The sequence below is a fragment of the Leucopleurus acutus genome (genome assembly GCF_964270905.1).
Source record: "Leucopleurus acutus genome assembly, chromosome: X".
Taxonomy (NCBI): Eukaryota; Metazoa; Chordata; class Mammalia; order Artiodactyla; family Delphinidae; genus Leucopleurus; species Leucopleurus acutus.
The window spans coordinates 93907425-93923495 of NC_139148.1; the positions used below are offsets into that span (position 1 = coordinate 93907425).

The 16071-nt window shown below is 43.0% G+C and overlaps 1 protein-coding gene across 4 annotated transcripts in view; it reads left to right on the forward strand.

Moving 5' to 3' along the window:
- Positions 1-5492: 5492 nt before the first annotated feature.
- Positions 5493-16071, forward strand: part of LOC309977894 (NACHT, LRR and PYD domains-containing protein 12-like) — a 49610-nt gene continuing 39031 nt past the window's right edge. Inside the window, exons 1-3 of one of the 4 annotated variants that reach the window (XM_082864256.1) lie at positions 5911-5970; positions 6546-6652; positions 6961-7027. The gene's annotated coding sequence lies outside the window, so the exon portion shown is untranslated. Of the gene's footprint in view, positions 5567-5910; positions 5971-6545; positions 6653-6960; positions 7028-16071 lie in introns of those variants that run through there. The other 3 variants (XM_082864257.1, XM_082864258.1, XM_082864259.1) reach the window with 3 other exon arrangements.

Consider the following 16071-nt stretch of genomic DNA (forward strand, 5'->3'; position numbering starts at 1 on the left):
CACAAAAATAATCAACAATAAAGTTAAACATGTTTTGAGAATATGAAAGAAATTTTAATGCCACATTGGAGTTCTGGCTACTTGTAAGTAAGAGTAACTGCATCTGTATGTATTTTTATCATACAATTCCGTTGTGTAAACGTTGGATGCAGTGAATTTCAAATTGCAGCAAAATCACTTCTATGTTCTGTTCGGCTAAAATACGCTAGGTGAATTTTCTAAGCTTCCATGGTTTACATATTTATATATGACTACCTGGTTGGAGCAATCCACAGATGGACTTTTTGATAAGTGCAAATATTTGATACCCTTTCTTCTACAGAATGGAGAATGTGAGGCTGACAGATGAGAACTACTTCCACACTTATTTTAATTCCTGAAGCCAACTGCAGCCTCAGAGCCATTGGGCTGTACTTTGTGTATTACAGGTTGGCCAGGTTGACCGCCATTAGGTCAGGTGAAACTGCCTTTTACAGTCTGGTCTGCCAGCTTCAGACATATGCCATGTTGTTGTTCTCAGCTAGAATATTTATTAGACTATTATTGGACTATTTTTTATCAAATATTTTATCCCAGGCTTGTTTGTACTGGGAGCTCTGGACCAATAGTGTCTCTCCTAGTGACAGAAATCTGAGCATCTGTGGATTACACAGCCTCATCCCTCTAAAAAAAATATCCCAGCCCATTCAAAATGCTATATTATGAATTAAATAAATATATATGTATTCATGAGTTCTTGATTGTCTCTCACTGGAGTTTGAATTGGGGGAAGACTAAAAGGAAAAAGGTCATGGGTTACTGGAATTGTCTAAATGACTTAGGGGAAATTAATTATGTAGTGGGTAGAGATTTGGGCAGGGAGGATCCGGAGCATCTGGAAATCGAGATCCAATCATGAAGACTTTGGTTTCAGGAGGAAGATACAGTCAGGAAGACTAAAGAATGAAAGTATAAGGCCCAAGGAAACACGGCACATTCAGTTTCAGTGATTGGGCCAGAAGGTGGGAATTAAGGAAGAACAAAGAAAATCCCAGTGCTGGAACCTAGTGGTTAAAGTCAGGATAGGGCCAGACGTAAGCTGACCTGCTGTTAAACATCTGGCCTGTAGGAGGAGCCTGGGAGGGTTAGGAGATCCACCCCCACCCCACCCCCCCACCCCAACCCCCACCCCCGAGCTGGGCTTGGACGTACTTTAATCAGAGTTACTAAAGGGGGCATGCAATGTGAAGCGAAGCAGGCCAGTCAAGGGTGGCAGCTGGCAAAGCGACTAGGAACTATAGCCCAAAGGCAAGAGGGTTAAAATATAAAAGACAAAAATTTGGAATTTCAGGGGTTAGTGGGCCATCTGGAGAACAGCAGCCCATGCAGAAGCTGAATATGGGGCTATTACCCACATCTAAGAGTTTATACATTTTGGGGGATGTGATGTTTGGAAAGGCTGGCTCCATCTTAATGTGCCAGGCCAGGGCAGACATGGAGCTCTTTATATTCCCCTTCCTAGAAATAGCGTTGGTCCTAGAGTCTCAGTGAAGCTGAGCCTGTAGGTAGGGGCGAGGTGGTGTGTTACAAAGATGAGGAGTAATGGAGGCCAGATAGGTTGTTACATGGATACTGGAAATGTATATAGCATGATAGCTAATGAGAATGACTCTCCCTCACTGTGAATTTCTAGGGGTCAGGGTTAGGACCAAGGTGATCTTCCTATAACTGTCGGGCATAACATGCAAGTTACAGTTGTGTTAGGTCTGGCCTGGTCATTCACGCGGCGTTTATTTATGTTCCAAGGACTCTACTCATATCTGCGGGGGCATATTAAAAAGTATTCCTGACTTTATAATCTGGTGGGGTATGCAACTCAATAATTCTACCCCAATAATTTTCAATCTCTGAATTAGAGTTACTAGTAGTAGCTGAAAAACAAAGCCATTATTGGAGACGCAGGGGTGAGAGTGGAAGCTCTTACCAGCCTTGTACATAGGAGATACTTGGTAAGTGCTGGTTGAATAGAATAAGAACCTGATAAGCAGAATGACAAATGGGCCACCTCATATATCGTGAGGTTTGTCTTAGGTGAACTCCACACCACCACTCATATAATTCCTCTCAGGCATGTATCTCTGGTCCAGCATTCCCACAACTCCCTCTTGGTTAACAGGCTATTGTTCTTTATGGCCAGTCTCTTTCAAAGGGAACAATTAGAAGAATTAATATATTAGCCATCAGTAATGTGTAAATGGAAGGGCATGGGCAAAATTCACATCTCGGGCTTCCATGGTGGTGCAGTGGTTAAGAGTCCACCTGCCAATGCAGGGGACACGGGTTCGATCACTGGTCTGGGAAGATCCCACGTGCCGTGGAGCAACTAAGCCCGTGCGCCACAACTACCAAGCCTGCACTCTAGAGCCCGTGCTCCACAACAAGAGAAGCCACCACAATGAGAAGCCCACGCGCAGCAACGAAGACCCAACACAGCCAAAAAAAAAAAAAAAAAAATTCACATCTCTATCAACTCCTCACTCTACCTCTTCCTTCCTTCTCAGAAGACAAGAAAATGTTAACAAGGACCTTCCAGAGGCAATGCTTTTGTTGTCTAACCTAGGGGTGACTGCGGTGGGGCAAGCTTCAGATTTTCAGGTTTGGAAAGGGTCAGCCAACAATGCTCTGGTAAGCCTGTTGGGAACATATTCTGGGCCAAGAGGAGTCTTTCAAATAACAGAATGTAAATGCCCACTCTACTTGTGCATAGACGGCAAAGAGGATCTGCTACTCCTCCCACCAGATTGGAAGTCCCAGAAACATGGAATTTGAGCTGATTCTCCCGATGTACAGTGGCAGGAAAAGGCCATTATGATGTACATATCTTTTTGTTCAGCTCAACTCCCTCAGTGATAAGGGAGGGTGCTGGGATATACCAGAAATGTGAAATTCACAACAAGCAGCAAGTACACAAGGCAAGGCAAGTCCAAGGCCTAACTCATTTAGCAGGTAAAGATACAATGAATGACGTTCAGAGTCAAACAGTTTTTTATTTTATTAGTGAAAGGAAAAGTAGTCAAAGTTTCCTGCTCCTAGTGGTTCGTATCCCAAGCACCAAAAAGAATTACACTGGGGCTTCCCTGGTGGCCCAGTGGTTGAGAGTCTGCCTGCCGATGCAGGGGACACAGGTTCGTGCCCCGGTCCGGGAGGATCCCACATGCTGCGGAGCGGCTGGGCCCGTGAGCCATGGCCGCTGGGCCCGTGAGCCATGGACGCTGGGCCTGCGCGTCCAGAGCCGGTGCTCCACGACGGAAGAGGCCGCAGCAGTGAGAGGCCTGCGTACCGGAAAAAAAAAAAAAGAATTACACTGAAACAAAAGGGGCCAGAGGACTGCAATGGTAGTTATGGGATATCCAGTTGCTCCGAAGCCAATTCTAGACTGCAACTAAATGACTTTATAGTCTGTAGCTCTCTTCTGAGTGGGATGAGTCAGGAAGACTCTTATCTCATCAGATCTCAGCAGGTGGGAGGCGATGCAAAACTGTCTCTTGACAGTTTCCCAGGGGAGAGGAGAGATACAGAGGTGAGTGGAAGATGGCGGTGAAGAAACTCCTTGCAAGCCTCCTATCTTCTTGTTCTCTGGGAGGGTCACAGGCATTTTGCCAAGACTCAGATTAGCTGTGGTTCAAGCCTTTGCCTGTGGGGTTTATGTGGATAACGCAGCTTCCAGGGTACCGTGGTGGAGCTGTTGTTCTATAGCAGTTAGCTGAAGGCCCAGGTACCTTCCCTGGAGGGGGAAAAACGGAAGTAAAGTCAGGGTCTGGTGAGGAACTTCCTTTCTCCCTCCTTTCTGCTGACCTTCTATTTATGTCCTTTCATTCAGCCTCTTTGGGGCTTGGGATAGGGTGGGGCAGGAATTAAAGGAATAATGGGACACACAACAAATTCAGGCCCTGAAAGATTCAGTACCAAGGCCAGAGAATCCCAAAGCCCAAGTCCTTTGCTATCCATTTCTGGCTCTTAGTTTTTCAACTCGGAATTGAAATGTATGAGTAATCTCTAAGGTCCCTTCTAGCTCTAACAGTATTAATTTCCATAAATGCAAGTTTAGTGAATGTAGTGATAGGAGCCTAATCTGCATACCTACCCCAAGAATGCTGGGACATGAGGGCAGATCATCAGGAACCCTATGACTAGAACAGAAAGGTGGATAACATTACTGTCACTTTAGGACCGCTATCAGATTTCCTTTTGGGGTCACTATACTCCTCCATACACACTTCGATTCATTCAGAGCTCCCCCCACCAATCTCCCCCACTTAACATTTGCCACCATTATTTTTGAGTTTTCCGCTTCAGCCCTCTCCCCCTTCCTTCTTTACTTACTAACTGTACAAGATGCAAATACTGATGTAGCTAGCCACAGCTCAGTTTCAAATTTCAGGTCAGCTGTCTGACAGTCGTCCATGTAGGAAACTGCCAGACATTCCATTTTCCAAGGGCAGAGCAGGTCACTTGATATAGCAATCCACAGGAGTCCTATGTGCCACCTTTCCCAATCATAGCCCTTTTTCCTCAAACTTCCACAAACGCACCCCTTACGTGGCAGAGAAGGTCTTGGCATAGCCACTAGTCCAAGTTATCATTCAATCACCCATTTATTCATTAACTCAACAAATAATTTATTGATAGCTGCTTTGTGTCAGGTGCTGTAGTTCGGTGATAAAGAAAATACGTAGTCTCTGCCCTCATGAGACTCACAATCTAGAGGTGACACAGACCACCAACAAATGAACACCTTTGTAATAACAGGAGCTATCACTGATTGCCTGCTTACAGTGTCCCTGACACTATTCTAATCACTTGAGATGTAGTAACTAATTTAATTCTCCCAGCAACACTATGAGGTAAAGACTACTAGTATTGACTCCAAAGGACGCGAAGAGTTAATTCCTGTGCCCTTGCCCAGCCCAGAAGATTCCGTGCTGCCCGGTAGTTGCTAGCAAGGGTCTTGGCTCTGGCTGCCTTTGGCACGGGGTAAAGAAGTCAGGGCCCAAAACCTAGGAAAAGATCCAGCCTAGTGGCTCCTGGATTCGGGGTTGACCAGGCAGGATTCCCAGGACTGCGCTAGACACCCTCGAAACCTCTCCCACCGCGGTTTTCCCATCCTCTTTTTTCCTCCCCTTTCCCTCCCGCTCCCCAATGCCCCCCCCCCCTTTCCAGGCCGGCCCCTCCCTCTGAGACGCCTCCTCTCTGAGTCATTTCCCCTTCTCCGCCCCAAGACCTTGGCTCTCCCTTCCCTCTGGCAGGAAGGAGAGGAAGGGCAAACTGGCTTTGGGAACCAGGTGAGCGCTTTTCTCAGCGAGAACGAGAAACGCCTCCCGCCGCACCACCCTGCCCCCCAGCGCCCACTCCGTTGGGAGGGACAGGAAGTCGAGGGAGTTCCCTCCGGCTGAGTGGCTGGCTTCCCAGTAGTCCGAAGGCCCCGGTGGCCGAGCGTGGGAGGTGCCACACCCCGCCCGGTGTCTCCTGGGATGCGAGGAGGGAAGCGGCGGCCCAGTTGGACTGGCCTGCCGCAGGCTCGTTCGGGGTGAGCTCAGCGCGCCGGGGAGGGACCTCGCTGCCCGCGAAGCTGGGGGGCGGGGAGGGCCGGGCCGCCAGCCCCTGAGGAAAGCCCGCCCTGGAAAGGGGAGATGGGAGAGGCTCTAGAGGATGCGCGTGTGGAGTGGGGGTCGAGGCGCGGGACTTGGGGAACACGCGTCTGCGCGGAGAGGCGCGGGAGAACGCGCCTGGTTGCAGCAATTTATGGGTGGGTGTGTGGAGGACCTTGGCGCGTGCGTGCGGCGCGTCTGTTGGGAGGTGCGTGCGTGTGGGGGGCCGTGCGTGTGGGGTGCGTGCGTGTAGGCGTGCGTGGGGCTGGGGGAGGAGAGAACGGAAAGGAATGCTGAGGGACGCCGGGGGTGGGGACTGACACCGCGAGCTTGCGGGATTGAGGTAAAGATATCAGAGCGTCTCCGGCTGACAGCTCCGAGTCAGCATTCTTAACTTTTTAATTTTTTGAAGGGCGGGTGGAGGGTGGACGTGACCCGTTTGAAATTCTAAGGAAAAGTATCGGTCATCTCCTCAAAAAGAAAAAACAAAACCAAAAAACCAAACAAAAGCACATGGTGGTTCCTGGGCCCAAGGACGGCCATTCGTAGACCCCAGACTGTGGCTGAAGTCGGGCAGAAAAACCCAAATAGGTGACTTAGGTATTCGCCACTGGGTCTTGTGATTCTGCGACGGGGGAACGGAACAGGTGACCGAGCTGTTGCCTCCTTTCTCTGCGGGCCCGTCCTGGGCTTGGTGGCTTCCAGGCCGTGTCACCGTGCCTTTGGGAGGTGGGGCCCTCAGAGTGGGTGTAAGAAACGGGGTCGCTCCCCAGGGTACGGCCGCTCCGGGGCCCATGGCCTTCCCCGTCCAGCCGGGGCGCCAGGCCTCGCAACCGGGTCCCGTGAGCCGGCCGGCTGGTCAGCCCAGGTCTGGGCACCGGCCTCAGACGTGCTGGTCAGTTCCCTGCTCTTGCTCAGGTCCTCAGGTCGGAGCGCAGCGCGTCCTCGGATCCCCGCACCCGCAAGCGTCTCCATGGCCCGGGTGTAGTGTGGGGAGTGCGGCTTTAAGGTTGGCCGTTGGCTGGGTAAGTGACTAGGAAAGAAGCGGATTGGGGTTCTGATTCCGTCTTTATCGTTAACTAACTGTGGGATGTGAAGCAATTTCCCTCATCTTTCTGCGCCTCACTTTCCTCATTTGTAAAATGGGAGAGTAGCTCACAGCGTGGTTGGAAGTGTAAATGAGACTATAATAAATTCCCAGCAAACGGAAGCATTTAATGAATGTCATCATACCTTAAGTATAAACATAAATAAGTAAGTAGATAAGTTAAAGTAGAAATTGTATCCTGAAAGAATGTATTAAACTGCTGGTTTTCTTTTTGGTCTCTTCTAGGCACACCTAGTTGTGCCATCCTCAGCCAAAGCCCACCAGATCCATCCTGTAAAGTCACACGCCTGAAGTAAGTGGGCTTTTAGTTTGGATCTTTTGAGATGTTCTGAGAGATAAGGCTTAGTCCACCATCAACTCTCCCCTGGATTGCTGCCTTGGTCGCCAAGCCTTCACACTTGGCCTGCTTCCCTCCCGTTCATTTTCCGTGTTGTAGTCAGAGTTATCATTCCCTCTGAGCTACAGAGTAACCTGCTGGTTCGGAGCACAGACCTTGGTGTCAGACAGATCTCTTTCAGATCCCAACTGCACCCTGCTCCATCACTTTCTGTGTGACCTCGCACAAGTTACTTCACCTCTTTAAGAATCCTTTTCCTTATCTGTAAAAGGGGGTAATGGTGGTCTCTACCTCATATAGGTGTTGTGAGAAGTTCCAGAAGTAATGCATATAGAGTGGTCCATAGTAACTCATAGTAGCTCAGTAAATGGCAGATTAAAATGGATTAGAGCAGTGAGGCTGCTAGCAAGAGTGTCTGAATTGATGTACCATGGCCACTAGACTGGATAGGGAGTTAAGCAATAAAGTGGTAATGAGCTGAAGAATGGGAGAAGTCAAAGGATGGGAGATCTTGATGAGAATGAGGAGTGGGTATTCTGAGAACCAAGAAGTAATAAGGGTAAGAGGTTGTAGCCAGAGATTGGGTTAGTGGAGTTCAGAAATTCTGAAGTGGAGCAGCTCCATGTTTATCGGGTGGTCTAGGGCACTAGCACTAATAGCTAGAAATGGCACGTGAAGTGGCATGTAGTCAGAGGTTGCAGAAGTAGAGGAGGTCAAGGGACAATGAAGCTAGAGTGTTGGATGAGTCATCCATAGCCTTTGAGGTTACTTATCTGATGACGTGGGTTGGAATGGAGAGGAAAATGGAGCTAGGGCCGATAAGGTCCACCCTGATTAACAGGGAGCAGTCATTTATTTCACAGATATTTACTGCGCTCTTACTAAATGTCAGGTTATAACAAGACAGACAAGAGTCCTGCTATCATGGAGCTTACAGTCTAGTAGGAGTGATAACAGACATTAATAATCCCACCTATAAGTAGAAAACTGCAAATTGAGATAAGAGCTATGAAGGAAAAATAAGCGTTCTATAAGTACTTATAACAGGAGGACCTGACTCTGTCTGCAATGTCAGGGAAGACTCTCCTAAAGAAGTGATGAGAACTGAAGGATCAGCTGGGGTAGAAGGAGATAGAGGAGGGATGAATGGAGGAAGTGTTCCACATAGAGGAAACAAACATCATGTGCAGAGACCTGAAGCTAGAACACGTGCAAGGGACTTGAAGTACTGAAAGGTGTCTCCTGTGGCTAGAGCACATTAAGCAAGGGGGAGAGTATTGGGAGCTGAGACTGGATGGCAGGGCCCCTTAATTATTTTGGGCTTTATCCTAGGAGCATTGGGAATACTCCTACCAAAGGGTTTTGATTAGGTGAATGACATGATTTATCTGTATTGGTTTCTTTTTTTTTTAACATCTTTATTGAGGTATAATTGCTTTTCAATGGTGTGTTAGTTTCTGCTTTATAACAAAGTGAATCAGTTATACATATACATATGTTCCCATATCTCTTCCCTCTTGCGTCTCCCTCCCTCCCACCCTCCCTAACCCACCCCTCCAGGCGGTCACAAAGCACCAAGCCGATATCCCTGTGCCATGCGGCTGCTTCCCACTAGCTATCTACCTTACTTTGTTAGTGTATATATTTCCATACCTCTCTCTCGCCCTGTCACAGCTCACCCTTCCCCCTCCCCATATCCTCAAGTCCGTTCTCCAGTAGGTCTGTGTCTTTATTCCTGTCTTACCCCTAGGTTATTCATGACATTTTTTTCCTTAAATTCCATATATATGTGTTAGCATACGGTATTTGTCTTTCTCTTTCTGACTGACTTCACTCTGTATGACAGACTCTAGGTCTATCCACCTCATTACAAATAGCTCAATTTCGTTTCTTTTTATGGCTGAGTAATATTCCATTGTATATATGTGCCACATCTTCTTTATCCATTCATCCGATGATGGGCACGTAGGTTGTTTCCATCTCCGGGCTATTGTAAATAGAGCTGCAATGAACATTTTGGTACATGACTCTTGAATTTTGGTTTTCTCAGGGTATATGCCCAGTAGTGGGATTGCTGGGTCATATGGTAGTTCTATTTGTAGTTTTTTAAGGAAACTCCATACTGTTCTCCATAGTGGCTGTACCAATTCACATTCCCACCAGCAGTGCAAGAGTGTTCCCTTTTCTCCACACCCTCTCCAGCATTTATTGTTTGTAGATTTTTTGATGATGGCCATTCTGACTGGTGTGAGATGATATCCCATTGTAGTTTTGATTTGCATTTCTCTAATGATTAATGATGTTGAGCATTCTTTCATGTGTTTGTTGGCAGTCTGTATATCTTCTTTGGAGAAATGTCTATTTAGGTCTTCTGCCCATTTTTGGATTGGGTTGTGTGTTTTTTTGTTATTGAGCTGCATGAGCTGCTTGTAAATTTTGGAAATTAATCCTTTGTCAATTGCTTCATTTGCAAATATTTTCTCCCATTCTGAGGGTTGTCTTTTGGTCTTGTTTATGGTTTCCTTTGCTGTGCCAAGGCTTTGAAGTTTCATTAGGTCCCATTGGTTTATTTTTGTTTTTATTTCCATTTCTCTAGGAGGTGGGTCAAAAAGGATCTTGCTGTGATTTATGCCATAGAGTGTTCTGCCTATGTTTTCCTCTAAGAGTTTGATAGTTTCTGGCCTTACATTTAGGCCTTTAATCCATTTTGAGCTTATTTTTGTGTATGGTGTTAGGGAGTGATCTAATCTCATACTTTTACATGTACCTGTCCAGTTTTCCCAGCACCACTTATTGAAGAAGCTGTCCTTTCTCCACTGTACATTCCTGCCACCTTTATCAAAGATAAGGTGTCCATATGTGTGTGGGTTTATCTCTGGGCTTTCTATCCTATTACATTGATCTATCTTTCTGTTTTTGTGCCAGTACCATACTGTCTTGATTACTGTAGCTTTTGTAGTATAGTCTGAAGTTAGGGAGCCTGATTCCTCCAGCTCCGTTTTTCGTTCTCAAGATTGCTTTGGCTATTCGGGGTCTTTTGTGTTTCCATACAAATTGTGAAATTTTTTGTTCTAGTTCTGTGAAAAATGCCATTGGTAGTTTGATAGGGATTGCATTGAATCTATAGATTGCTTTGGGTAGTAGAGTCATTTTCACCATGTTGATTCTTCCAATCCAAGAACATGGTATATCTCTCCATCTATTTGTATCATCTTTGATTTCTTACATCAGTGTCTTATAGTTTTCTGAGTACAGGTCTTTTACCTCCTTAGGTAGGTTTATTCCTAGGTATTTTATTCTTTTTGTTGCAATCGTAAAATGGGAGTGTTTCCTTAATTTCTCTTTCAGATTTTTCACCATTAGTGTATAGGAATGCCAGAGATTTCTGTGCATTAATTTTGTATCCTGCTACTTTACCAAATTCATTGATTAGCTCTAGTAGTTTTCTGGTAGCATCTTTAGGATTCTCTATATATAGTATCATGTCATCTGCAAACAGTGACAGCTTTACTTCTTCTTTTCCGACTTGGATTCCTTTTATTTCCTTTTCTTCTCTGATTGCTGTGGCTAAAACTTCCAAAACTATGTTGAATAAGAGTGGTGAGAGTGGACATCCTTGTCTTGTTCCTGATCTTAGTGGAAATGCTTTCAGTTTTTCACCATTGAGGACGATGTTGGCTGTGGGCTTGTCATATATGGCCTTTATTATGTTGAGGAAAGTTCCCTCTATGCCTACTTTCTGCAGGGTTTTTATCATAAATGGGTGTTGAATTTTGTCAAAAGCTTTCTCTGCATCTATTGAGATGATCATATGGTTTTTCTCCTTCAACTTGTCAATATGGTTTATCACGTTGATACATTTGCATATATTGAAGAATCCTTGCATTCCTGGAATAAACCCTGCTTGATCATGGTGTATGATCCTTTTAATGTGCTGTTGAATTCGGTTTGCTAGTATTTTGGTGAGGATTTTTGCATCTATGTTCATCAGTGATATTGGCCTGTAGTTTTCTTTCTTTGTGACATCCTTGTCTGGTTTTGGTATCAAGGTGATGGTGGCCTCGTAGAAGGAGTTTGGGAGTGTTCCTCCCTCTGCTATATTTTGGAAGAGTTTGAGAAGGATAGGTGTTAGCTCTTCTCTAAATGTTTGATAGAATTCGCCTGTGAAGTCATCTGGTCCTGGGCTTTTGTTTGTTGGAAGAGTTTTAATCACAGTTTCAATTTCAGTGCTTGTGATTGGTCTGTTCATATTTTCTATTTCTTCCTGATTCAGTCTTGGCAGGTTGTGCATTTCTAAGAATTTGTCCATTTCTTCCAGATTGTCCATTTTATTGGCATAGAGTTGCTTGTAGTAATCTCTCATGATCCTTTGTATTTCTGCAGGGTCACTTGTTACTTTTCCTTTTTCATTTCTAATTCTATTGATTTGAGTCTTCTCCCTTTTTTTCTTGATGAGTCTGGCTAATGGTTTATCTATTTTGTTTATCTTCTCAAAGAACCAGCTTTTAGTTTTATTGATCTTTGCTATAGTTTCCTTCATTTCTTTTTCATTTATTTCTGATCTGATTTTTATGATTTCTTTCTTTCTGCTAACTTTGGGGTTTTTTTGTTCTTCTTTCTCTAATTGCTTGAGGTGCAAGGTATTTTGTTTCTTTTTTTAAAAATAAATTTATTTATTTATTTTTGGTTGTGTTGGGTTTTATTTGCTGTACACAGGCTTTCTCTAGTTGCGGCGAGCGGGGGCTACTCTGTTGCAGTGCGTGGGCTTCTCATTGCAGTGGCTTCTCGTTGCAGAGCACGGGATCTAGGCATGTGGGCTTCAGTAATTGTGGCACGCAGGCTCAGTAGTTGTGGCGAACAGGCTTAGTTGCTCCACGGCATGTGGGATCTTCCCGGACCAGGGCTTGAACCCGTGTCCCATGCATTGGCAGGCAGATTCTTAACCACTGCACCAGCAGGGATGTCCTAGATTTATCTGTATTTCTATGTTTCTTCCTCCCACCTCAGATTCATTAAGATATAATTGATATATAACATTGTACAGTTTAAGATGTACATAACAACATAATGATTTGATATGTTTATATATTGCAAACATAATGGTTTGTTATGTTTATATATTGCAATATGATTATCATAGTATTTCTTAAGTAATGCACAACTATATGCTCATTAGAACAAAATAATCAACACAAGTATATAAATTGTGAAAGTCCAATTTGTATTTTTCTTTCTATGCATTAGAATACATATGTACCCACATATAATACAATAGATGTATACATTATTCTATATATAGAATTATATATAAGATATAGCAACTAGCTTTTTCCACTTAACAGTGTGCCTTTGACTTTTTCCATGTCTTTATTTTTTAATTACTCAATAATATATAAGTATATGTTCATGGTAAAAGATTGAAACAGTACACAGGTGTAGAGATAGTAAATCTTGAAACTTGCCTTTTCTGCTCCCTCTATAGTTGTTACTTCCACCCTCACCCCCCAAAAAAAGCAAAACAAAGAATAAACTAATTGTCAACAGTTTGGTGAGTATCCTTACAATCGCCTTTCCATGCATTTATATGAATAAATAAGTCCTTATACCATATATAATTTATTCATATCATTATGCAGCTTTTAAATTTCTTATTTATTGACTTAATTACACAATTGACACACGAATACATTTTTCTTTCAGAGGATTAGAATGTTACAGGGAAGGCTTAAACCTTCTTTAGTCATTGATTTCCTCCCTGATTCTCTCCCTCCCTACTCACTGTTGGACTTAGCTTCTTCCAGATCTTTTCTCTCTCTCTCTTTCCCTCTCTCGCTCTCTCTCTCTCACACACACACACACACACACACACACACAATTTATATATATAGTATTATTTAGTGTTATTTAAAATGTAAATTATTTATACTCCAGTAAAGATGTTAAATATATATATATATATTTTATCATGCTTATATGTATTGTTCTGCTACTTGCTACTTTTCACCCAACATAATGTCTGAGAACTTTTCATGTTAGTACATGTAAATCTAACTTGTTCTTTTTCACTGTTTCGAAGTATTCTACAGAACAGATATGCTATAATTCATTTAGCCATTTCCCCATTGTCATGATTATTTCCAAGTTTTTTGCTAATATAAAATGTGCTGCAATGTATATCCTTCTACATGCCTCCCTCTTTCCTTTCTCTACTCACTTCTAAATGCTACCTTTAATCAATACTAGATTCTTATGCATATTTAGGTTTGTTTCAGAATTCTTTATTTGGTTCTACTGATCCATTTATTTATACTTGCATTCATACCACACTTTAAATTTCTATAGTTTTATAACGTTTGATATCTGACATGGAAAGTCATCTTTTTTCTTCAATTTTGTGTTATTCTTGCATATTTACTTTATAATATGGATTTTAGAATCAAATTATCATACCCAAATAGAATCTTATTGGCATTTTTGTTGGCCCCACATTGAGTTTCCGGATTTAACTGGGGAGAATTGGCACCTTTACATTAATGACTCTTCCTTTATATGAATATATGTGGTATGACTCTCCATTTATTCAGATTTTTAAGTCCTTTAATAACGTGTCATTTTCTCCATACATGTGTTGAACATATCTTGTTTGGGCTATTTCTAGATACTTTATAGCTTTTGTTGCTACTATTAATAGGATTTTTTCTTTCATTTTGTAATCAAGGGTATATAAGATAACTTGTTTTTTGTTTGAAATTGTGCCCAACAACTTTACTGAATTCTCCTTCTTTCTAATAGTTTGTTCATTGAGTCTGTTGGATTTTCTAGGTTGGCAAACAGATTATGTGCAAATATTGATAGTTTTCTCTCTGGCTTCAATCTGTATACCACGTGTATTTTTCTTATCTGAATGCATTGTCTAGGACTTCCAGTATAAGGCTGAATAGTAACAATGATATCAGACATCCTTAACTTATCCCTCCCTTTAATGGGAATGCTTCGAAAATTTCATCAAGTATGCTTCTTAGTGTGGGTTCTGGCAGTTGCCCTTTATTAAGTTAAGTAAGTTTCCTTTAATTCCTACTCTTTTGAGGCTTTTTAAAAGCAAGAATGGCTATGACATTTTATCAATTGCTTTTTCACCTATAAGTTGGACATATAGGTTTTTCCCCTTTAACTTGTTAATGCATTGAATTGCATTGATACCTTTTTTTTTTTTTTTTTTTTTGCGGTATGCGGGCCACTCACTGTTGTGGCCTCTCCCGTTGCGGAGCACAAGCTCCGGACGTGCAGGCTCAGTGGCCATGGCTCATGGGCCTAGCCGCTCCGCGGCATGTGGGATCTTCCTGGACCGGGGCACGAACCTGTGTCCCCTGCATCGGCAGGCGGACTCTCAACCACTGCGCCACCAGGGAAGCCCATGCATTGATAGCTTTTTAAAAACTTTCTATTATGATAATTTCCAAACATAAATGACAGTAGAGAGTACAGTAAACCCCCATAACTGAGCTTTAATAGCCATCAACATTTTGCCATACTTGTTTCAGCTATTCCCCTCCCCTCTTTTGTGCTGGGATGTTTTAGGCTAATCATGAGCATCATATGATTTCACTCCTAAATATTTCAGTATGCCTCACCAAAAATTGTAGCAAAAATGACATCTTCTCATATAATCATAATGCCATTATAATACTAATACCCGGCATATCTTCCGATTTTTCCAATTGTCTAAAAAATGGTTTTATTTTTTAGACTTTAAAAAAAATAAATTTATTTATTTTATTGCTGGCTGTGTTGGGTGTTCGTTGCCGCACGGGCTTTCTCTAGTTGGGAAGAGCCGAGGCTACTCTTTGTTGCACTGTGGGGGCTTCTCTTGTTGCAATGGCTTTTCTTGTTGTGGAGCATGGGCTCTAGGCGCGTGGGCTTCAGTAATTGTGGCACGTGGGCTCAGTAGTTGTGGCGCACGGGCTTAGTTGCTCCACAGCATGTGGGATCTTCCGGGACCAGGGCTCGAACCCGTGCCCCCTGCATTGGCAGGCAGATTCCTAACCACTGCACCACCAAGGAAGTCCTAAAAAATATTTTTACCGTTGAGGTTTCTTTCAATCAGGGCCCAACCAACAACTCATTATATTAGGTTATATCTCTTAGATTTCTTTTAAGTTTTTAAAAAGCTAATACAGAACAACACCACCTCCCTTTTATTTTCATGGCATTGGTTTGTTGAAGAAACCTGCTATTTGTTCTGTAGACTCTCCCACTTTCTGGATTTGGCTGATTACTTCCTTGAGGTGCTGTTTTATCTGTTTCTGTATTGCTTGTATTTCCTGTAGACTGGAAGGTGGATCTAAGTGCTTGATTAGATTCAGGTTCTTATTATTTGTTAAGACTGTTTAGTGGTTGATACTATGTACTTTCTTTTACATAATGTTTGCTTGTCTCACTATTAATGATACTAAAACTGGATTGAAGTGGTGTTAGTCTGATCCTGTCATTGTAAAGTTCTCCATCATCCTTTCACCTAGTGGCTTTACCATCCATTTGATAACTATTATGTGAGTCAATTAGTTCATTAAGGATTTCAAAATAATAAGTTTCTAATTCTATTATTCTTTCTGAATTTATTAGCTAGCATACCTCTGTAAGAAGAACTATCTCTCCTCTACTAGGGCTACTTGGTAAGTCTAAAATACAGTTCCTATACGAAAGACAGGATAAACGCTTAACTCTTTCCCTGTAATTGCCAATTTTCCAAGTAAGGAGTTGGTGTCCTGTTCCACGCTGACAGATCTGTAAGTGTTAAACTTCCCTGCATTCCTAATATTAACCTATCAGGTCAGGGAATGATGTGGTTTTTTTTCTTTTTTAATGTACTCTGGGATTTGAGGGACTAATCTTTTATTTAGCAGTTTTGTATCTCTGTGTTCATAAGTGAGATTGCCTATAGTACTGATCCTCAGCCTGGGGCTAACCATCCCTCTAGGGGACATTTGGAAATGCCTGGA